Source organism: Heteronotia binoei, chromosome 5 (genome assembly GCF_032191835.1).
Source record: "Heteronotia binoei isolate CCM8104 ecotype False Entrance Well chromosome 5, APGP_CSIRO_Hbin_v1, whole genome shotgun sequence".
Taxonomy (NCBI): Eukaryota; Metazoa; Chordata; class Lepidosauria; order Squamata; family Gekkonidae; genus Heteronotia; species Heteronotia binoei.
In genome coordinates, this window is record NC_083227.1 from 122,331,653 (window position 1) to 122,354,874 (window position 23,222).

A 23,222-nucleotide genomic window follows, 5' to 3' on the forward strand; every position below is an offset into this window, starting at 1 on the left:
TCCCTCAAATGCTACTAATAAGTGCATGGAGAAAACTACATTACAGTGGTTCCCATGCAACCAACCACATCTAGTGTATGTGCTCTGCCACAGTAATTAAGAATGGACTGGGGCATGTGGTGAAGCATGGACTGGGGCATGTGGTGCAATGATGGTTGCATAATACTTCAGCTCCTCCCATACTACTCCTCCCATGCTAATTTATCAGAAAAAAATCACCTCATAACTCTTGGAAATATGGGCAAGAACAATGGAGCTGTTTCTGCTTTGCCAAAACCTGTGCCAAAAGCTCCATTGACTTTTTTTCTCCATGAAAGAATCAAGATCAGACTCCAAGGCCTCAGGCATTGAGAAGACGATAATGGCGAATCTATCCCTCACCTATTAGAGACTGTGCTCAGTAAGCAAAATCTACTTTTTTGAAAAAATGGAAGTGATAATTAGAGATCAAATGCTTCAAATTATCCAGCCAGTAAAAGACCAACTAGAAGGTATCCAGGCCCCCCTAACACAGACCTTGCAAATGGCAGAGACTGCACTTCATATGGGGATGAGAGTGACTGAAGAAATTTTTAAAAATATCACTTTTCAAAGAGCACACCTGAATTGACTAACTGCTTTAGAAGCATGGCCGGTGCATGGGAGTACACCAAGTGTGCGTGCTCCTTGGAGCCTGCCTTCCCCAATGGAAAGCAGGCTCCATGGAGTGCAGATGCTGACAGCTGATTTATACAGCTTTTGTGGTAGTTGTTGAAGACAAGTTTACTGCTTAATGTTTACAGTTCTCTGTGCTCTCTTTGACAAATATACTCATAGGAAGGAGGGAAGGAAGAGATTTGGGTTTCACTGCTCCATTTCTGAGACTGCACTAGGGAGATTGACAAGGAAGTGACTGTTGACAGAAAGAAGGCAATCATTGTTGTTCTACTACTGCCCTTGAAGTTCTTGTAGTTCATAGTGTATTAAGTCTCATATTAATTAAGCTCTATTGCACATGGGCTTCCCAACCCCCCCGCCCTGCCGGTGGACCCCTGGATTAGCAGCCTTTTCCCCCGATCTACAAAAACGTGGAAGCGGGAGGGGTGGGGGGGAAACGGCGCAGCCTCCCTTCGCGAGGTGCATGCTGGGACTCGTAGTCCTTGCATCCTCTCCGGCCGCTACAGGCATCTCCTCAGGGAGTTGGCCGGCGGAGGAGGGGGGAGCTCCACCCCCAGAGGACCATGTGCGTTTCTACCTCTGGAGGCTTCAGTCGCTGATTGAAAGGCTTCCTCTTGGGATGGGGTGTCTGTGTTACTTTGAAGAAGTTGGCAGCAACTCATGAGTAGAGAGGCCAATTCCCCCTTCAGTGTTGCCAGAAATGGGGGGGGGGGGGAGTCTGCTGAGTACTTCATTATTCTCTATGTGGAGATCAATTCTCATAGGGTATAATGGGGAATTGATCTGGAGGTTTTGGGGGCTCTGGGGGCGCTGTTTTTTGAGGTAGAGGCACCAAATTTTCAGTATAGTATCTAGTGACTCTCCCCAAAGTATCTGACAAGTTTCAAAACGATTGGACCATGGGGTCCAATTCTATGAGCCCCAAAAGAAGGTGCCCCTATTCTTCATTATTTCCTATGGAAGGAAGACATTTAAAAAGGTGTGCGGTCCCTTTAAATGTGATGGCCAGAACTCCCTTGGAGTTCAATTATGCTTGTCACACCCTTGTTCCTGGCTCCACCCTGATGTCTCCTGGCTCCACCCCCAAAGTCTCCTGGCTCCACCCCCAAAGTCCCCAGATATTTCTTGAATTGGCAACCCTAATTGCACATAAGACATTTGTTTTTTTACTTGTTTCTTTTTCACTGTTACTGATTGATTGAGGCACATTATATTACTGTGATTAATTAGCATATTTGGGGGGTTGTTAATTAATCAACTACTGTCCTTTATATTAGTATTAATTGGGACATGTTTTACATTATAAATTAATATAATTATAAATAAATTCAAATAATTATAAATAAAATCAAACAGTATGTGTTTGATTTTATTACTGCCTTTATTTCATTTATATAGGTGGAAAGGGTTTTTTGATACTCACTGCTTTGGCACATCTTTGTTTTCCTATATTACTGAATCCTGTTAAAGACTCTTAATTAATTGGTGCATATTAATTTTCTGTTTAGTTACTACATTATGATTAATTACTAGTGATTTTAAGATAGTTCTGGTTCAAGATTTTCTGGTCTAATATTAGCACCAGGTTTAAATATTTTGAAAATAACCCTTTCTGAAATTTTCTATTCAAGTACATTAATATTGTGATTTCACCTTAAGGTTTATCTATTGGTTAACAAAATGCTAGGGGATATCAAGGTAAACTCTGTTGATATTGGAGGTCTCATTTGCTTTATTAAGGAAAAGAGGGTATTACAACACCTCAAAAAACCCCATCCTGATATATTATTCCTTCAAGAATCATACTTACACTCTGATAAATGCCCATTGTTCAAGATTCCACTGTTTCAATACAATTCCAGGCCCCTGATTCTTCAACTCAAGATTATCTTGCAGTTCAAAATTTAGACCTGGCATATATGATCAAGACCTGGAGAGGGTGAGACTGTAGCCCTTAATCAGATTATCCCCCACACGGTTACTCAGTGCTTCATCAGTTCAGACAAATACGGGGCTGGAATTTCTTTCTCCTTCAGGGCTCTCCCTACACCAAAAATTACCAACCTTGAACATGGTCTGGTGTGGAATGCTGAGGTTTGAATATCTGGCTGCAGTACCTATCACCTAACGTACTAGCAGATACCCTGCCAGGCTTGTTGGATGCTGTGTATGCTGGAGTACCCCAGGCTATTCGTCTCGGGGGACTTCAATGTCCATGCAGATGATGCAGCCTCTTCACAGGTCTGGGACCTAGTATCATCCATGGCAACACTGGGACTCTCCCAATTTATAATAGCTCCCACACATCAAGCAGGTCACATGTTGGATTTTACTTTTGTGGTGGGGAAGGATGTGGAACTGAAAGCCATGGAGGCAGCGCCATGGTCAGACCACTTCCCCCTGAAGGCCTGGCTAAGGACTCCCACTACGCCCTGTTTAGGCAGTGAGCCAATTTATCCTTCCTCTCAGAGACTAATGGATCCACTTGGTTTCCAGAATGCTCTGTGAGATCCAAGGCCACCTGGTGACTCATTAGATGAGCTGGTGAAGGACTGGCAGAGCCATCTCTTAGAAGCCTTTGATGAAATTGCCCCCCTGCAGCCTCTTCACTCCTGCACCAAACACTCCAGAGCTTCAGAGGATTGTGGAAGCTAAGACGGTTAAAGTGATGGTGGCATAAAATACAATAAAGCAATAATGAAAAATATGTCCCATTAGGGACTCCCCCTATTAGTTATATTTTCCCATTTACAATCAAAGTCCCATGTCTTTGTGAGAAAATGACCCCTCTGTCACAAACATGGTTGCCAGGGCGCCTGGAGAAGTAAGCTTGCATCCGCCTGGCCAGTGAATGCGAGTGACGCTACCCAGGAACTACATAAGACTCCCGTGTACCTATTAACAAGTATATAAGCGCTTGAGTCAGGCACAGAGTGTCTGCAGCCGCGCTCTAACGTTTCCCCGCCATCGCGTGGAATCCGCCATGGTAAGGAGGAGGCTACGCCGCCACGGAGCTGTCCAGGCGAATGGTGTTGAAGCGCCAAGCCTGGAAACCACTGTGTTTCGCTAACACCACATGTAGCCATCTTCCTGCCTGGTTGGGCTTCATTCCTTCTATGTGGGAACCTCACGTACACACCTTGAGTCATTCTTAGCCCGCAAGCAACCCACCTGGTCTAGGAATGGATTAATGGCTCCACTATTAATCCTGATTGCCCAGTGATCTCCTGAACAACTGTCTTCACCCCAGAGAGTTGAGAAAGAGGAAGGATCTCTCCTGATACAGCCAAGCCCTTTTGTCTACACCGGAATACCTAGGTGCATATCTGATTCTCTATTGTCCCTTTCCCAGTTAATCCCATCTCCTCCCAATCACCCAACCATTCCCACATTGATACCAACGGAGCCGCCCCAGGCCCTGTCGCAACCTGGAAGTTTCCAGGATGCCCAGGATGAAGGTGATGTTCATTGGTCGAAGCACACACCCAATCAGGTGTCGCCATTGACTCGCCATTGGTCCGGCCGATGTCCAACCTTCTTGGTCATCAGCAGAACCTCCCATTACCACTCCCAGTCACCTCCCATCCCCTCAGGACTAAGGTGACTCTATATAACCTGTGGACTAGCTACCCACAAGTGTGCCTTCTACTCAGTAAACCCCACTCCCGCTGTGTAGTTACACCCCCGATTCCTGATCAGTTTCGGGACCTTACCCCTATTCCCTCATTCGTCGCCATCGGAGCCTTCCATTGGAGTCTGCGAGAGGTAGTATTACCCTGTATGTCCATTCCTTTATGTTCCCCTATCGATCTCTCTATATTTCTTAGACCTGTGTGAATGTGTGATTGATTTTGTACCTTGAATGAAAGAACTATTGTTTCAAATAAACCACAATTGATTTTATTAAATTAGAGTCCTTTTATTGAGCATTGACCATCTGAACGGTTGAGCCTCGTATACACAGATAACAAAGATTCCTTTTTAGGGCTAGCTGTCTCTCAGTCTAATTCCCCAACTTTATTTTGAGAGCAGTTTCCCTAACAGAAATTGGTGGAGAAAGCTTGGGCATTATCCTGTTTGTGTGAACGCACGCGAGTCGACACGCGTGTCTTCATACAGACAGACGTAAGGTTGCACCGTTCAGAAAGTCTTGCTAGCGAGGCTATTGCATGAGTGATTGAGTGAATGAGTTCTGTGTGAACGGCTCTAGCGAGCATCTCTATATAATTGTGGGTTGGGCTGCTCCCGTTTCTACCATTCAGCGTTGGACTCCTCAGCCGCCCCTAGGAGGCCAGACAACTCGAAAGAGGACTTAGCCCGATAGAACGCAAGGGGGGAGTCCCGTGAAGTCCGGCCGCCGTTCCGAGGCCTTCTAAACGCGTCTATCGTGGGAGGGAATGTCAGGACAGGCTAGGATTGTTTAAGATCTGGATAGAGCACCCTTCCCTTCTCCCTTTTCTTTAGAGCTTAGTGCACACACGCACACACACTACATACACTCTCAGACACTTACACACACACACCCAAGTCCTTACACGAGTCTAGGCCAAGGCTAGTCTAAGGCACCCGACAGTCAAGGAGGCAGGCGGGTCACAGGACCGTTGCAATCTGACTGCTGGGCAACTTTTATTTTGTTTTTGTTTGCCCGAGACGCGATCGTTGGGTCGGCTCGTGGATTCCCTTTTCTGGCCGAGACGCAATCATAGGATTGGCTCGCTGCCCAAAACTCTGCCCGGAGACGCGATCGTTGGGTCGGCCCGTGGCTCCCTTTTTCGCCCGAGACGCGATCGTTGGGTCGGCTCGTGGATTCCCTTTTCTGGCCGAGACGCAATCATAGGATTGGCTCGCTGCCCAAAACTCTGCCCGGAGACGCGATCGTTGGGTCGGCTCGTGGCTCCCTTTTTTTCACCCGAGACGCGATCGTGGGGTCGGCTCGTGGATTTCCCTTTGGCTGAGACGCAATCATAGGATTGGCTCGTTGCCTAAAACTCTGCCCGGAGACGCGATCGTTGGGTCGGCCCGTGGCTCCTTTTTTCACCCGAGACGCGATCGTGGGGTCGGCTCGTGGATTCCCTTTTGGCTGAGACGCGATCGTTGGGTCGGCTCATTGCCTAAAACTGTGCCCGGAGACGCGATCGTTGGGTCGGCCCGTGGCTCCCTTTTCACCCGAGACGCGATCGTTGGGTCGGCTCGGTGCCCCGTAACCTTAGCTGAAACACCACCGGAGGTTGGCAGTAAACGAAATATAAGTAGAACCAAACAGAGAAATCCCCACACGCCACAATGGACATTCTTGCCAAGAAGGAAGAAATCCCCAAATTGGATAAGTGGCTGATAAAGAAGGGAGATAATCCCTGGAAAAAGGGACTCTTTAACCAAGGCTCTGATCCCCTCCAATCCCTCAGGGACATTTTTGAAGAGGGTTGTAGCAACAAAACAATTAGCGCCGGCAAAAGAGATCTTTTTGCCGCGTGGGGCTTGTTTGAAGCCCTACGAGATAGCATTACCCTGAATAAGCAGCTCAGGGAACAGCTTGCCCAGAGGGGAGGGCAAATAGAACAGCAAGAGGTGCAGATGGAAAGAAAGGAAAAAGAATTAGAGGCAAGCCTCAAGAAACATGCAGAGGTGCTGGAGGACGAGTTCCGGAAGCATACCGTAGAAAAGGAACTCTTACTCCAGACCCATGCAGCAGAGACGGATACAATTCGGCAAAACCATGAGGCAGAAAAAGCAGAAGTTTGGCAAAACAATGAGGCAGAAAAGGCGGAATTGCATAGGAAATACGCCGCAGAAATAAATAGACTGGCGGAAGAAAATAATAGACTTGATCTCGACTGGCAGCAGGCAAGTCGAACCATAGAAGAAGTTAAGATAGAGAAAAATACCCTGGCCTTAATACACCAAGATACCATAACAGCTCTAAAGAAAGCCCAATCGCAAGTAAAGGCATTGAGCAAAGAGCTGGAACAAACCAAAGACCGAAATGACAAATTGCAATATGCGCTAGAATACACCTCCGAGAAAAATAAGAAGGCAAGGGAGGCAGTTAATCACGAAGCGTGTAAAAAGGAAATAGAGGCCTTACAGAAGAAATTAGAACTAAAGAAAACCTTCATAGCGGCCGTCTCGGCACCTGGCCTCTATGAGTTTTCATCCGATGAGGAAAGTGAGGATGAGGAGGAAATACAACCATGTGAGATCGCCCCCGCCCCAGTATGCCCGGTGGTCACCCGGCAAACTACCACTAGACAGGGGAACGGTAAAGAGACGGTGCAGATAACTAAGGAGGTTAAGGATTGGAAAATTGAAAATATTAAAATGGCACACCAAATTCTTGGCCCATATAATAGAGAAACCTCCATCCGATGGATGATGCAAATGTACCGTGAATACCCAAACATAACCATCAGGGAGTTAAATCAGGTCCTGAGGTTGGCTGTAAACGGCCCTCATGTAGAAAAGGTGAGAGAAAAATTGCTAGTCGCTCACACAGGCGCCATAACCACCTTGGAGTGGATAGCTGAACTATTGAGAATTACTTGGAACGAAGAGAATGTTAAATATGTGTATACCCAGACTGTGCAAGGTCCAGATGAAGACCCTATGGTCTATCTAGCAAAGAAACAATTCTTAGCCTTAGCTGCCGACGTAGTATTCCCGGAGGAAGAGGGTCAGGAGCCCGACTACGATGACGCTGATTTCATAACAGATGTCATTAAAGGCCTCAACCCAGAAACGCGGCAGGCACTAGGACCCACACATGCACCTAACCCCAAATGGAGCACACTTCATGCCAATCTGGAAAATATTAGCAGATATATGGACACGGTTGCGCAAGGGAAAAAGAGTAGTAAGAAAGACCGGGCTAAGGAAGCTGTTAATACAGTTACTTATGCTAACAACGGGCCTCACTCTCAGTATCAGAAGAGGGAAGTTAATCCGGGCCCCTATAACCCATCGCAGCCTCCCGTCAATCCTCCAACAGGACAGAATAAGCACGCTCAGGCGAGGAACAATGGGAAACCGGCCAGGCAGAAACCCGGAGCGGGGGGAGGGAACCCTAACTATCAACCGAGAGCCCCTCCTCCACCCGTGCAGCCCTCGGCCCCTTTTCCTTCTCCCGCAGTGCAGCCGCCTCCGGCCCCACAGCCTAACATAATGACGGGCCCTTATGGGGAGGCATATCAAGATTTGCAGAATCAGAGTCGAGGGTACAAGCCTTCCTATAACAGAAAGGCCGAGCGAGCTCGTTTTTGGAATTCGATGCCGCCCGAAGAACAGACTCAGCGAAAAGCGCTCTGGAACTTTTTACTCCATGCAGGGTGCGACATGACCAATATGGATCTAGCACCCACCGCACTTTTGATAGAGAGGCAACAACAAGTGATGCAGGGGTGGGGAAATCAGCAGCCGTCTGCTCCCCCACCTCCGCCAACCCAACCTCATTTTGCGGCACCTCAAGGGTATTCACCACCCGTAGCTGCAGTGTGTCATGGGTGCTGGGGACCCTTCAGAGGAAGTTGAGTCTGATGAGGAAACTGTGCCCCTGCCACCTGCACCAGTGCCCCTGCCTCCTGCTGGAGAAGATCCCAGCCCCCCTGCCTCGCCCTCTCGGGTGGCTCGTGTGCGTGACCGCCTCCGGCAGGACCTCAGGGATCGGAGGAGGGCGGCACGCTCACAAGCAAGACGCTCCCTGAGCCCTGAGTTCTGAGAGGATTCTGGCCCTTCTAAGAGCAAGGGTGCTTGAGTGGTAACAGGATCCTGGCTGCCTCCCTGAGCCAGCAATTAGCCCAAACGGGCAACAGCCAGCAGAGGGCTATATAGCTGTGGGCTTTGGGAGGAAGCTTTGTGGAAGCAACTAGTCATCTCCCTGACATTCTAGCATCCACTCTGGCTTGACTTTGGTTCCTGACTCCCTGACTTTGGCTTTGGACTTCTGGACTCCCTGACCTCGGCTTCTGGACCTCAGACCTGCGATACTTCTACAGTGATTCGGATTTGGCGCCTCGGACCCTCCTGCTTACTGGCTAAAGACCTCGGACTGCCTCTGGACTTTGCCTGACCCGGCCCCAGCCGTGACAGATTGCTTCCACCGACAAACACCCACTCCACAGGATGGATGCTGAAGCAAGTGAAACCACAGAACTACTGGCTGCGCTCCAAGCCCAGGTACAGCAGCTAACACAGGCAGTAGTGCACTTGCAGCAACAACCTGCGGCCAGTGCTCCAGCCAAGTGCCCAGTTCCCCCACCTGACAGATTTGGGGGTGCCGTGGAAGAATTTCCTGCCTTCCTAGCACAGTGTCGGCTGTACTTTGAACTGAGAGCACGGGACTTCCTCAATGACAAAACCAAGGTGTGTTTCGTCATCAGTCTGTTAAAGGGGCAGGCAGCCAAATGGGCCACACCCTTACTGGTCGCGTCCTCTCCCCTACTGACTGATTACCAGGGGTTTGAGGCCCACCTGTCTGCTGCTTTCTCAAACCCAGTCCAAGCAGCCACAGCCAACCGGAAGATCAGGGCACTGAAACAAGGCAACTCCTCGGTGGCTCAATATGCCACTGAATTCAAGCTCCTGACCCAGGACTTGGCGTGGAATGAGGCTGCCCAGATGGACCAGTTTACTGAGGGGTTGGCAGAGGAGGTCCTGGATGAACTGGCCAGGGTGGAGCAGCCACCCACGCTCCAAGAACTTATCACCCTCTGCCTCCGCATCGATGGCCGCCTGGAAAGTCGCCGCCAAGCCAAGACCAGAGGGCGCCAGCTCCCTGCGCCGTGCTACCTGGCTCCTCGCCCGTCCCCAGCTAGTACCAGCACCAAAGATGAGCCTATGCAGCTTGGAGCTGCTCGACCCCGCCTGACCCCAGAGGAAAAGACCAGACGCCGCACGCAGAATCTGTGCCTCTACTGCGGCACGGCAGGCCACTATGCCTCTGGCTGCCCTGCTAAGCATCGGATACCTGGACCTTCGCTGCCACCGCCGCCAAAAGGGCAGCCCCAGGCGTAAGTGGACCCCCCAGCCTGGGGCGACTAGCTGGGTCCTCCGAACAGCGGGCTGATACCCCAGGGCCATTCCTGCTACCAGTCAAACTCCGTCTGCCTGACGAACGCTGGCTGTTCGTGTATGCCATGCTGGACTCGGGAGCGGCCCACTGTTTTGTAGATGCCGCCTTTGTGAAGCAGCACCAGATCCCTGTGCAGACAAAAGGGATTCCGTCGCTGGTGGAGGCTATTGACGGGCGCCTCCTCCGTTCTGGCCCCGTCACCCAGGAGACCTGTCCCATCACCTTCCACGTCCAGCAGCACCAAGAACAGCTGCGGTTTGATGTCGCCCGCATGCCTCGCTTCCCGCTGATTCTAGGCCTTTCCTGGCTGAAGCTGCACAACCCCATCGTGGACTGGGCCCAGCAGGAACTACGCTTCCGAGACCCATGCCCCCATCTGACTCCTCCCACCACTCTAGCAGCTGGCATCCCGAGTGGTGGTCCTCAGCTCCCTCAGAAGTATGTGGACTTTGCTGATGTCTTCGAAGAGACAGGAGCTGATCAGCTTCCCCCTCACCGGCCCTACGACTGTGCCATTGATTTGGTACCTGGGGCACCACTCCCGGTGGGGCGTCTGTACCCAATGTCGGAGCCGGAGTTGGCAGCTCTGCGAGACTTCCTGGACAAGAACCTGAAACGCGGATTCATCCGACCCTCAACCTCTCCCCTATCTGCTCCAGTGCTCTTCGTGAAGAAGAAAAGTGGGGAGCTCCGGCTGTGCAATGACTACCGGGCCCTGAACAAGATCACCATCCGCGACCGGTACCCTCTACCACTGATCCCTGAACTCTTGGATCGCCTAAAGGGGGCCCAAATCTACACCAAGCTGGACCTCCGTGGAGCGTACAATTTGGTGCGCATACGGCCCGGAGACGAATGGAAGACCGCGTTTGGGACCCGATACGGGCAGTACGAGCACCTGGTAATGCCCTTCGGACTGACCAATGCCCCCGCTGTCTTCCAGAGGTTCATGAATGACATATTCCGGGACCTGCTCGACCGCTTCGCGATCATATACCTGGATGACATCCTAATTTACTCACGCAATCCTGCCCAGCACGCCGAGCACGTCCGCCAGGTCCTGCAGCGCCTACGAGCCCATGGTCTCTACGCCAAGCTGGAGAAGTGCGACTTCGACCTGCGCTCCGTCGAGTTCCTTGGGCACATCGTGTCACCGCAGGGGATCCTCATGGACCCGAAAAAAGTAGAAGCGGTCCTGACCTGGCAGGCTCCTCAGAATCGCAAAGACCTGCAGCGGTTCCTCGGTTTTGCCAACTACTATCGGCAATGCATCCCGGCCTACGCATCCCTGACCACACCCCTGACTCAACTACTCCGCCCCAAAGAACCCTTCCACTGGTCCCCAGAGGCCGATAACGCCTTCTCCACCCTGAAGACTCGCTTTGCCACCGGGCCACTCCTGAGATACCCCGACCCCCAGCTTCCCTTTACGGTGGAAGCTGATGCCTCCAACGTGGCCCTGGGAGCAGTGCTGTCCCAGCGCGAGGAGCCGTCCCAGCCACTACAGCCCTGCGCCTATTACTCGCGGCAGCTCACTGCTGCAGAGAGGAACTATACCATCTGGGAGAGGGAGTTGCTCGCGATCAAGGCGGCGTTTGAGGTTTGGCGACATTACCTCGAAGGGGCTCGCCACCCTGTTCAAGTGCTCACCGATCACCGGAACTTGGAACACCTCCAGACCACCCGCCGTCTCAACCAGCGCCAGATCCGGTGGTCCCTATTCTTCTCTCGCTTCGACTTCCGGATCTCCTACATCCCCCATACCCAGAACCGGAAAGCAGACGCGCTCTCCCGGAAACCGGAATACGCCCCTGCCTCAACTGAGACCGCGCCCGCTGCTCCAATCCTGCCGCCCTCAGTATTTGCAGCCACCTCCACTTCACCAGCACTCGTGGAGGACATTCGGGCTAGCCAGGCCAATGATCCCTGGGTCCAGCAACACCTCCAGGCTCTCCAAGATGACCCAACAGGGGAGTTCACGACTCGAGGCGGCCTCTTGCTACACCGCGAACGCCTCTATGTGCCGCCCGGGCCCTTGCGGGCAGAAGTGCTACGCCTGACCCACGACTCGTTACCCGCCGGGCACTTTGGACAGCATAAGACCACCCACTTGCTGACAAGGGAATTCTGGTGGCCACGAGTTCGCGCTGATGTTGCCCGCTATGTCAGCTCCTGTGACGTCTGCCGACGGGCCAAAGACATCCCAGCCAAACCCTCAGGGTTGCTGCAGCCCTTGCCCACATCTTCAGGACCCTGGGATACCATCTCGATGGACTTCATCACGGAACTTCCACGCTCCAAGGGTCAGACTTGTATCTGGGTGGTCGTCGACCTATTTACCAAGATGGCCCACTTTGTTCCGTGCCCGAAACTCCCCACAGCTCAGGAGACGGCCCAGCTTTACCTGCAACACATCTTTCGTCTGCATGGACTCCCAGCCCATCTGATCTCCGATCGGGGCCCTCAGTTCTCCTCTCGGTTCTGGCAAGCCCTCCATTCCAGCCTGGGTACTCGAGTGCACCTGTCCTCGGCCTACCACCCACAGACAGATGGCCAGACAGAGCGCACCAATGCCACGCTAGAGCAATATCTCCGCTGTTACACCTGTTACCAGCAGGATGACTGGACCACTCTATTGCCCCTAGCGGAGTTTGCATACAACAACGCGGTCCATTCATCCACCCAAATGACCCCGTTTGCTGCAACCTACGGGTACCACCCTCGGTTCTTCCCAGCGATCCTACCACCCACGAATGTCCCCGCCGTCGATGCCTACCTGCAAGAACTCCGTGCCAGCCAAGACTTGCTCCGAGAGCAGCTACAGCAAGCCAAGGAGGCATATAAACGGGCTGCGGACCGAAAGAGGCAAGAAGGCCCTCCAGTGCAGCCGGGGGATCAGGTGTGGCTCTCAACTCGCTACCTGCGCCAGCCTGGTCGGTCTCACAAGCTGGATGCACGGTTCATTGGACCCTACCCCGTCGTCGAACAAATAAACCCCGTCGCCTTCAGGCTCCAGTTGCCACCCCACCTCCGCATTCACCCCGTGTTTCATCGCTCCCTCCTTGTTCCGGCTGCACCCCCTGACCCAGCTCGGACTCCTTCCCCACCGCCGCCACCACCAGTGTTGGTGGATGACGAGGAAGAATATGAGGTGCGCCAGATCCTGGACTCCCGGTACCATCGTGGAGGCCTCCAGTACCTGGTGGACTGGGAGGGATACGGCCCAGAAGACCGGTCTTGGGAGCCCGAGGACAATCTTCATGCCCCGGACTTGGTGCACCAGTTCCACAACGACCACCCCGACCTTCCAGGTCCCTCGACGGAGGGGGGCCCTGGGGGGGGGATAGTGTCATGGGTGCTGGGGACCCTTCAGAGGAAGTTGAGTCTGATGAGGAAACTGTGCCCCTGCCACCTGCACCAGTGCCCCTGCCTCCTGCTGGAGAAGATCCCAGCCCCCCTGCCTCGCCCTCTCGGGTGGCTCGTGTGCGTGACCGCCTCCGGCAGGACCTCAGGGATCGGAGGAGGGCGGCACGCTCACAAGCAAGACGCTCCCTGAGCCCTGAGTTCTGAGAGGATTCTGGCCCTTCTAAGAGCAAGGGTGCTTGAGTGGTAACAGGATCCTGGCTGCCTCCCTGAGCCAGCAATTAGCCCAAACGGGCAACAGCCAGCAGAGGGCTATATAGCTGTGGGCTTTGGGAGGAAGCTTTGTGGAAGCAACTAGTCATCTCCCTGACATTCTAGCATCCACTCTGGCTTGACTTTGGTTCCTGACTCCCTGACTTTGGCTTTGGACTTCTGGACTCCCTGACCTCGGCTTCTGGACCTCAGACCTGCGATACTTCTACAGTGATTCGGATTTGGCGCCTCGGACCCTCCTGCTTACTGGCTAAAGACCTCGGACTGCCTCTGGACTTTGCCTGACCCGGCCCCAGCCGTGACACAGTGGCCCAGAACCCGCCTACTCCAATGTACCCTACCGTCTCACTATACACAGCACCAGTGGCGGCAGTTAATCAAGTAGCAGTCGTCAGCAATCCCGAATATGAGGAACAGGGTTTGCGCTAGGGGTGCCCGGGGCCCACTAATCTCCCCGAAGGAGTAGTGGCTAAACTTAAGCCAGACACTTGGGGGAGACCAATGGTAAAGGCAGGCATTGGGGCTCCAGGGAACATTAAACCTGCCACTCTGTTAGTAGACACAGGGGCATCGATTAGCGTGCTCCATCCAACGCTAGTTACTCAGGGAACTCAGACAGATAGAACTCTGGAACTGGCTGGGTACGCGGGAGGAAGCCACCTCTCACACATCTGGAAAAAGATTCCGATCACTGTAGGGAGATTCAAAGCCACCATGAAAGCCTGTAATAATGCAGGAGAAGACGATGGAATGATTGGGGCTCCCTTCCTAAAGAAAAACCATTTAACTGTGGATTTAGCCAACGGACTCCTGTGGCACATCCCGGGAGGACCGGACTTTATTAATGCTATACACCGATGTGCAGCTCTAAAAGCTCCCTTCCCTGTATGCTCAGTGACGGGAGATCTATGGACCCAAAAGTTTCCCGGAGTATGGATTACTGACAAGGCGGAGTGTGGGACTGTGAGAAACGCTTGTGTTCTCATAGAGGGCAAAGATCCTCCTCCCCAGCGTCAGTACAAATACCCCGCGGAAGCGGAAGCAGGAATAGGGAAAACAATTGAGGGTCTGTTGAAGTGGGATGTCATCCTCCCAATGCAGTCCATCTGCAACGCCCCCTTGTGGCCGGTCCTAAAGGCAGATGGAGTAACTTGGAGGATGACGGTGGACTTCAGAGCCCTCAATGCAGTGACTCCCCCGGTGGCCCCGGTGGTCGCTAAATACAACGAAATCGTGGCAGCCATTGCAGCGGGATCTAAATTTTACAGCGTGGTGGACTTGGCCAACGCGTTCCACTCGATCCGCTTGCACGAATCCTGTTGGTATAAATTCGCGTTCACCTTCCGCGGCCAACAGTACGTGTTCAAGCGGACACCGCAGGGCTTCCATTCTAGCCCAAGCATCTGTCACGCGCATGTTGTACAGATGTGGGACCGACTGCTGCCTGGATCAAAGGATTGCGTGCTCAGTTATGTAGATGACGTGCTGATCCACGCAGAGACAGAGGAGAAGGTCCGGGAGGTCACTGAGGAGGTCCTCAACCTCATCCAAGAAACGGGCTTCAAAGCAAGCAGGGAGAAAGCCCAGCTAGTAAAGACCGAGGTGAAGTACCTCGGCATCACACTAGGAGCAGAAGGGAGAACACCGGATTCACAGAGAGTAGAAGTGATCTCTAAACTCCCCGCCCCCACAGACCCCCATTCACTAAGAGCTTTGTTAGGCACCTTTAACTTTTCCCGGGATTTCATCGAGATGTTCTCCGAGAAAGCCCGACCTCTTTATGAGCTCCTGAAGAAGGAGGTGCAGTGGTACTGGGGACCGGAGCAACAAAAGGCTTTTGCAGAGCTCAAAAATGACCTCGCAAAGGCTCCGGCGCTTGCCCACCCCGATGTTACCCAGCCGTTTTTCATTCAGTTGGCTATCTCGGAGCACAGTCTAGGGGCTACCTTGATCCAGAGACGAGCGGGATCCCAGCGGGTGGTGGCTTATGCCTCCAGGAACCTTTCTTCCGTGGAGGAGAAGTTCTCCCCCTGCGAGAAGGTCTGCCTCGCTCTGGTCTGGAGTTTAACCCATTGGGAGTTTATAATAGGAGGAGCAAGGGTGGTAGTTCAAACCACTCATTCCCCTCTTAAGTATATTCTCTCCGGGAAAGTTAAAGATGGGCAAGTTTCGAACCAAAGGATTGCCCAGTGGACGCTGGCGTTAACTAATAGAGGGGTAGATTTCCAGAAGGAGCAAAAGGAACCGCCCTCGCCCTATGGCCTCGTAGTTGAAGGGGAAGAGCATGAGTGTCCGCTGCCAGTGGTACAACATATACCCTGGCCAGTTAATGGAGGAATAACCCTAGCAGAAGCCCGACAACAAGAGCTTGTTTGTTGGTTTTGCGATGGATCTTCTTTCCATGTAAATGGCTCAGCTCGAACCGGCTACGGCGCCATTAGAGTGCAGGATTCCCTAGTCCTTAAAGGAACCGTTCGCCCTCATTCTAGCCAAGCCGCAGAAGTGGAGGCAGTGCTAGCAATCCTCCAGTTTGAGCCTCTGGATGTTCCCCTAGCCATTTTTACAGATTCTCATTGGATGGTGCAGGCGATCACGGCCTGGCTGCCCATTTGGAAGAAACAGAATTGGCTGAATAGCGAGGGGAAAACGGTCGCGCACTCTCAGAAATGGCTGCAAATAGCGGAGAGAATAGAGGCGCGAACTGACTCCACCTACGTGACTCACGTCAAGGGACATCAGAGACAATATACAGAGGAAGGGATGTGGAACAATAGAGTAGACGCTATTGCCAAAGAAGCTGCATTCGCAGACAGCAATCCTTTCCGCTCACCCCCCACCTTTCCTTTACACCCGGTCACCACCCGGAACCAGAGCAAAGGGAGGGAAATCCTGATGGATTTGGGCGAGCTCCAGAGAGACGACCCAGAGATCCTGGAGCTTGCCAAAGCCCAGAAGGATGAAACGGGGAAATACACCATCATTCAGAAAGAGGGCATTTACTGGGCAGTAGATAGCCAGAGGGAGCAACACTGGATTGTGCCCCTGCAAGTCAGAGGGGATTTAATCAAGTTTGTGCACGAGCAGGGACACCGCGGTGCAAATCTAACTTTGGAACGGGTAAAGGAGACGGGCTGGTGGCCGGGCATGCGCCAGGAAGTCGCACAATGGGTTAATAATTGCCTTGCGTGTGCTATGGTTAATGCCGACACATCAGGACCCAAAGCTCCCATCCAACACCAAAGAATAGAGGGACCCTGGGCTCGTATACAAATTGATTTTATCGGCCCCCTTCCCCGCACCGCAAGAGGAAATAGATACTGCCTCACGGTGATCGATCCTTTCAGCAAATGGGTGGAGGCTTTCCCTTGTAAATATAATACTGCCGCTACAACTGCTAAAATTTTATTCAACCACCTATGGACGAGATGGGGAATCCCGAGGGTCATGGACTCGGATTTGGGGTCACACTTCATCGGGGAGGTCACAAAGGAATTGTGCAAAGCCTTGGGGTGGAACAGCGGTTTCACATTGCCGGGCACCCCCAGGCATCAGGGGCAATTGAGAGGACTAACCGGACAATCAAGGAAGCCCTACGGAAAGTAGTAAAATCCACAGGCAGGGATTGGGACGAGAAGCTACCCATTATCCTGATGGCGCTGAGGGGAACTACTGCCGTCCATGGTCACACACCGCATATGGTCATGACAGGAAGGAAAATGGTGTTGCCGGAAGCCTTCTGGCTCAAAACACAACTTCCATCTGACTGGATGCCGGTGGTTGTGAATGACGCGTGGGTGCAATCGCTAGTCACGGAGGTCCACAATATCCACCTGGAGGTAGCTAAACAACTAGGAAAAACACAGCAGGCAATGGACCAGAGATTAGGCTGGGTAAAAAATCCTCGAGTGTGGGATCCAGGCCAACTAGTGCTATATAGGAGATTCTCGCAAAACGAGCACTCCTTGGAAGCCAAATGGTTAGGTCCAGTCCCGATAACACTGAGGATCAGCCCAGCAGTCTACCAAGTAGAAATTCAGAAAAAGAACGGGGAAACCTGGCGAAAGTACTTCCATTGTTCCCAACTCAAGGAATGGAAGGGGACTGCTCCAGCTAACCCTAATCAGATTCAGCAACCTGAAGGGGCGCCGCCGCAGAGAAGAGCCGAAATCCGACAAATCTCTGTCATGCCCTGCCCTGAACCGGTGGATTTCCCCTTAAGTGACACCTTCCTCACCCTTGGTGTAACTTGAACAAGCTCAAGTATAGAGATTCCTGAGACAGACCTGTCCACAGTAATCTAGGGGGGGGGGGGTGCAGGAGAAAAGAATTCAGAACACGAACATGTACTGCAGCAGTTTTTTTTTCTTTTTCTTCTCTCCTGTGAAATTGCTCCTTCCCTTTCCCCTCTTCCCCAACCTTGTCTTAGTACTTTGACTCCTTCAAGCTTATAGAAATAGCAAGAAGGGTCTACAGCGCAATCTTATCTTTTATTTTCAGGTACACAATATGGATTACCAGAATGTGAAGGTGAGATTTGTGAGAACAATGATGCATGCAATGTATTTAGTGTTGATGTTAATGCTGGAGAAATGTACAGCTGATAGAGCAGTATTGCCCACTATAGTCCCATTCTCTCATTGGAGATGTAAAACAAGCCTATACCCCAAGGAAATCATGCTGTGCAAAGTCATAAAGTCTAACTATGGGGAAAATGACAGCAGACTCCCCAGAAGCAGCTATGACTTTCGCAGCTGTGATGAAGAGTGGGTTAGACCACCTAATATGATTTTGTTATGTGCTGGGACCAGAATGTTAACGCAGGAACTGTACTGTTTTTCTCATGAGGACACCATGAGACCTCTAGTGCCAATGCATTGTGTTTATGTCCAAAAGGGCCCACGGAAATTAACAACAACTCCCACAATAACTCCTAGCGCTACTCCAGCCTCTAAAGGGTTTACTGAGGACATGGGGCCATACTGTGAAATTGCAATCGTGTCGACCGCAGTATGGAGCGCAAAGGACCCTTTCAAATTTATATTATCAATTGGCTCGAGGATAGAAAAACCGCTTGCGTTCTCAATACAGACACCTAGTGGAGAGACGCATCATCACCAGCTAACCGCATGGTCAAATAAAAATTGGATCGTTACTGATTCGGAGTTAGGGACACAGGGACCTCCTGACTGGTTTATAGTAATAGACCCTCTATGCCAGCGGGAGTCCGCGATGGGAATGAAATTCACCAAATTGGGCACCTTCAATACAGAGCTTCCATCGGAGGAAGGAAACTACACCCTCACGATAGGGAATTTTACCCAGCTCCAATTCAACCCTCTCATTCCAGACGCTGAGAGTACATTAAGTGCCAACTCTCACATAATTGGCTCCCATGTGATTAAGCGGGATATAAGGGAACAAGTTTTAATTCGCCCACAGATGGTATTAAAGGAAATCAGGGTCAGCCTGACGGGATTAAATACCATCGAAAAATTGCCACAATGTGCTCCCTACTTGGAACCCAGTAAGAAGGGCTGGGAGGCTTGGCTGCAGTTATGGGTGGGGAACATGCCTCGCAGATTGAAACGATCTGTAGGAGACTGGGTTGCACCAGTTGCTGGAGGAGTAGCGGTTTTAGATTCTATAAATATAGAAACCCTCGCAAATAAATTTGCCTACGCTACCTCCTATATTTCCCAGCTAGGAAAACCCATTAATGACTCTTTCCACACCATCTCTGAAGTCCAGCATTCCATCAGCTCCATTTTAGTAAATTGGGAAAACCAAATTGAAAGAGATTTTGCATTACTGTTGAGAGGTACTCAATCCCTACAGTTAAATATTTCTTTAGCGCTGGCATGCACCCAGGCTCAAGCTATGAATTTAGCAGTAACCATGGGCATGATCAGGCAAGCCACGGAGGGAAATATCCCCCTGGAAATCAAGCAGTTAATTAGACCAGAAATTCCCACCCCACAACTGGAATTGGAAGCCTGGTGGACTCTGGTGAATACATCTTTCTCAGTGGACAGGCAGGAATTGAGACTTCTCATCCTGATGCCCACTGCACAAAGGTTCTTTTATGTACACCCCGTTGTGCCACTGGGGCTGCAAGTGGGACCAACCGAAGTTTTATATTCCGCGGACTCAGATAAATGGGCCAGGAATGACAACGGAAGTTGGGAAGCTGTGGATCTAAAGGCATGTGTACACAAAGACAACTTGGGATTTATTTGTGATGAGCAAACTCTACAAACTCACCACCCCTGTGTGAACCCATTAAGGGACTCCCCTCAGGAATGCAAATATGCGCTTAGGCAAGAGAATGCCTCCGCTTTTGTGTACTTGGGAAGAGGGTGTGCTTGCGTGAGGACATATTGTGAGTACCTCGTCATAAATACCTTCCACATCCAACCCATGTTGCCAGATGTCAACAGATGTTTCTGCAACCTATCTTCCATTGTGGGATGCGATATAGAATTCACAGTCCCCATATGGACTAGGGAGGAAATCCTGCTGGCCCCTAGTCTGTTCAAATTCATTCAACCAGTTTTTCTGGGCATGGGGCTGCGGGCGATTAGATCCCTGCTGTCTCATCCCCTTTTAAAACAGACCTTGCAAGAAATCAAGAGGAGCGGAGACACTGCGTCCATGGTGGTTAAACATGATGGACAGGAAATCTCCGGGCTTTTAACACAAATCAAGGACACGGGAAAGCATTCGTTCCTTGACGCGCTCCTTGGCTGGAGCCCTACTGGGTCAGCGATACTTAACGTAGCCCTGCACCCCATTGTGGTCATTTTGGTCTTCCAGATTATACTCTGTGTTGTAATAATTGTCTTGGGGTGCTGGCTGAGAAAGCAGCTAAAGAAGGTGGACGAGCTCCAAACCATGTGGAGATATCGTCCCCTCGTCATTGAAAAGCCCTAAAGAACCGCCTTGAATCCTCTCCCCACTCGTGCGAGGGGGGGGGGAAGGCTCCCCGTTCCCTATTCCTTTTTCAAGATCTTTCTTTTACTTGTAAGAGGGGGCTGTGAAGCCCAAGGGAAAGGGAGAGGGGAGAACGGCGACGAAACCGAACCGTGGACTGTGCCAGCGATCACTCCAAAACTTTTCTGTTTCAAAGAAGAAACGGAAGTGTGCATTGGAGGATCTCCATAAGCTTTCCTGCGAGATCTTCCAGGCAGCCCCGGATTTGGGCCGCTGAGCTGGATTGCCCCGGGCGCTTCAGTTCAACAGGCCCACTGGGACCCCCGGTTCTGCAGCCCCACATGTTTGATAACAGCGGGGACCGGTCGGGTCACAGGCTAAAGCCGCCCGATCAACCCCCTCTGGTGCCTCAATCCCACCAAGTAACTAAAAGGTCACTAGGAGTCAAATGGAGGCTCGGCCCAATATATATATATTTTAAATCAGTACATCCTGTTTATAGATTTGGGATACCTCCCTCCTCATTAACCCCCGAATAAGGCTATTAATGGTCGAAAACTTCACTGCCCCGCCGCTCCCAGGCCGCCTTGGATTTGAGGCATTTGCATAAATCTCTCCTGCACATGCCCCAACTTTTGGGATGGGAAACGAAGGACGATGGGAAATGTAGTCCCCACAGCCAGCCTTTACATTATGCATGTCAGTATCTCTCAGCCCCGCTCTGTTCCTATGGGAAGTTCTATCTTTTACCAAGTAAAGGGTGGGCTCGTTGGCCCAGGGGGATGGGGTGAGAGGAAGCCCAAATTGGGCAGAACAAACTCAGGGCATTCTTGCAAGTGTTGGATCGCTTCTTGATGGTCTAGATAACAGTCCCACCAAGTGATCCATCACTACAAGGCCCGAAGTGACTCTGGGACAGAACCTGTTCTGACCCAGAGAGACTCCCAGCAGTCCAGTGTTTGAGCTCTGTGACTCTTCTGGCGCTCCGTGATCCTGAAGGAACACAGGGAACGGAGAGGGGAAGAAGTTGCAGACGCTCAAAGCATCAGGAACCTGGTGCAGCCTCTGTTCTGACCCATTGGGACGCCTGAGCATGCAGCCCTTACCCACATAACTGTGGAAGGGACTCAGGCTGTGCATGAGCACCCGAACCGAGGAGCTTAGGAGAAGCCACCTCCCGCGGGCACCCTGTGTCCGCCAACTGCCTTTTAGATTAAAGAGACAATGCGGGTGAAGAGCGATCTTGGGACCAATACACCTGAACTATGACCCTTCCACAAGCCATTATTCCCACAGGAGCGGACCGAACCTAGGTCCATATATATTTGAAAAATATTTTATAATATCCTATTCCCAACATGCCTTGGGCTTAGTTCATCTGCATAAACACATCATGCGCATGCACTAACCCAAGGCACAGGATTGGGGACATCTGGGACTTAGAGTTCCAACACCCTATGTGGGTAATGAACTGTTGTTATTAAGACTTGTCTATCTTTTACCAGAGAAGGTTGGGCCGCCGAAGCAGCCCGAGGGTTAAAAGAGGGCAGGCACTGACACTTGCCCTCCGGAGCGCGGAGCTCCAGCTAAAAGTTCCGCCCACCTAGGGTCTCAGGGGGCCAGAACAGACTCTGCACCAGGTGCCATACTTGCAGGGGCACCCTGAGTTTGTAAAGGCGCACACGAGACCAGGCAGAATGCTTGAACCCGGCCCCCACCGGGAGAGCCAAACGCACCGAAGCACCTTCAAGTCACAGTGACTCTGGCTTTCCCCACAAGAAAGAAGTGCCCAATAATAGGAAAACCGCTGGAGTATGACCGCAAACCTTTTTGGGCGATTCTGAATAAGGGGGTGCCCCACAATGGTCCAAGAAACCCATTTCAAGGCAAAAGGGTATTTGCATATGTGCCTCCCACTTGGTCTGCTTAATGAACTGTATGTCCTCATTGCCTGACGCCTCTGTAAACCGCCCTGTCTGCCAGTAGAAGGCAGCGCTCAGCGGAAGACATGACGTGTCAGTCTACCCGTTGCCATCTCCCGGGCAGGAGGAGTGACGGAAAATGGGATTCCGACCAACCAGCCATGTATATCTATGTTTATAGGATGTTATGAATCTATTTTTGACCAAAAGAAGGGTGCCCACCCTTTTGCGGGTGGGCTGGTTTCAAAAATTAGAGGGGTTGAGAATTACAAGGCCGAACCGGAGAGTATGGTGGCGGAAGAGCCAGAGAAGCAAGTTAGCCCTTTTTGACAAGGGCTTCATCAAGCTTTCTCAAGAAGCATCTCCATCGTGGGGATGCCGGGCTCTTTCCGCGTTTCACCAAGAAACATCTCCCTGGCGGAAGGCCTCTCCTGGTAGTGTAGGTTCGGAGAAGCCTACCCAACGGAGTAACTGGCCGAACTCAAAACCCTCCTCCCCATGGTTTCCACCGCATGGTCAGGTTAGCGTGAGGAATGGGAAAATCTCCCACGCTGCTTTGCAAGGGGTCATTTGCATCTCCCACACCCACCGATAGACTGCTAGCACCACGTTAGGGGCACGACTCCACAGGAAGTGGAAACTGTCAGGCAACGCAGAACCCGCCCCTGCCAGTCCAAACTTTGATTGACAGACAGGGACCCTTAGGCTAAGTGTCAATGGGAACCAAAGTTTTCCCCTATGTGTTTGTTTTTGCTTGTGTTCTATCTTTTACCAAATAAAGGGGGAGTCCCCCCCTCCCAGCCAGGGAGGGACTCCAAGAGGCCCTAAAAGAGAACCACGCTTATAGCTGGTTCTCCGGAGCCCACACGGGCTCCCGATTAAAATATGGGAAGCGATCCCTGAGTCAACTTCCCCGAACCTACTACACCAGGAGAGGCCTTTCCATGGCCGCACTCCCCGGTTCGGGGTGTTGACCCATGGGTCCGCACGTCCATTGTATGCCTTTCCCCCTC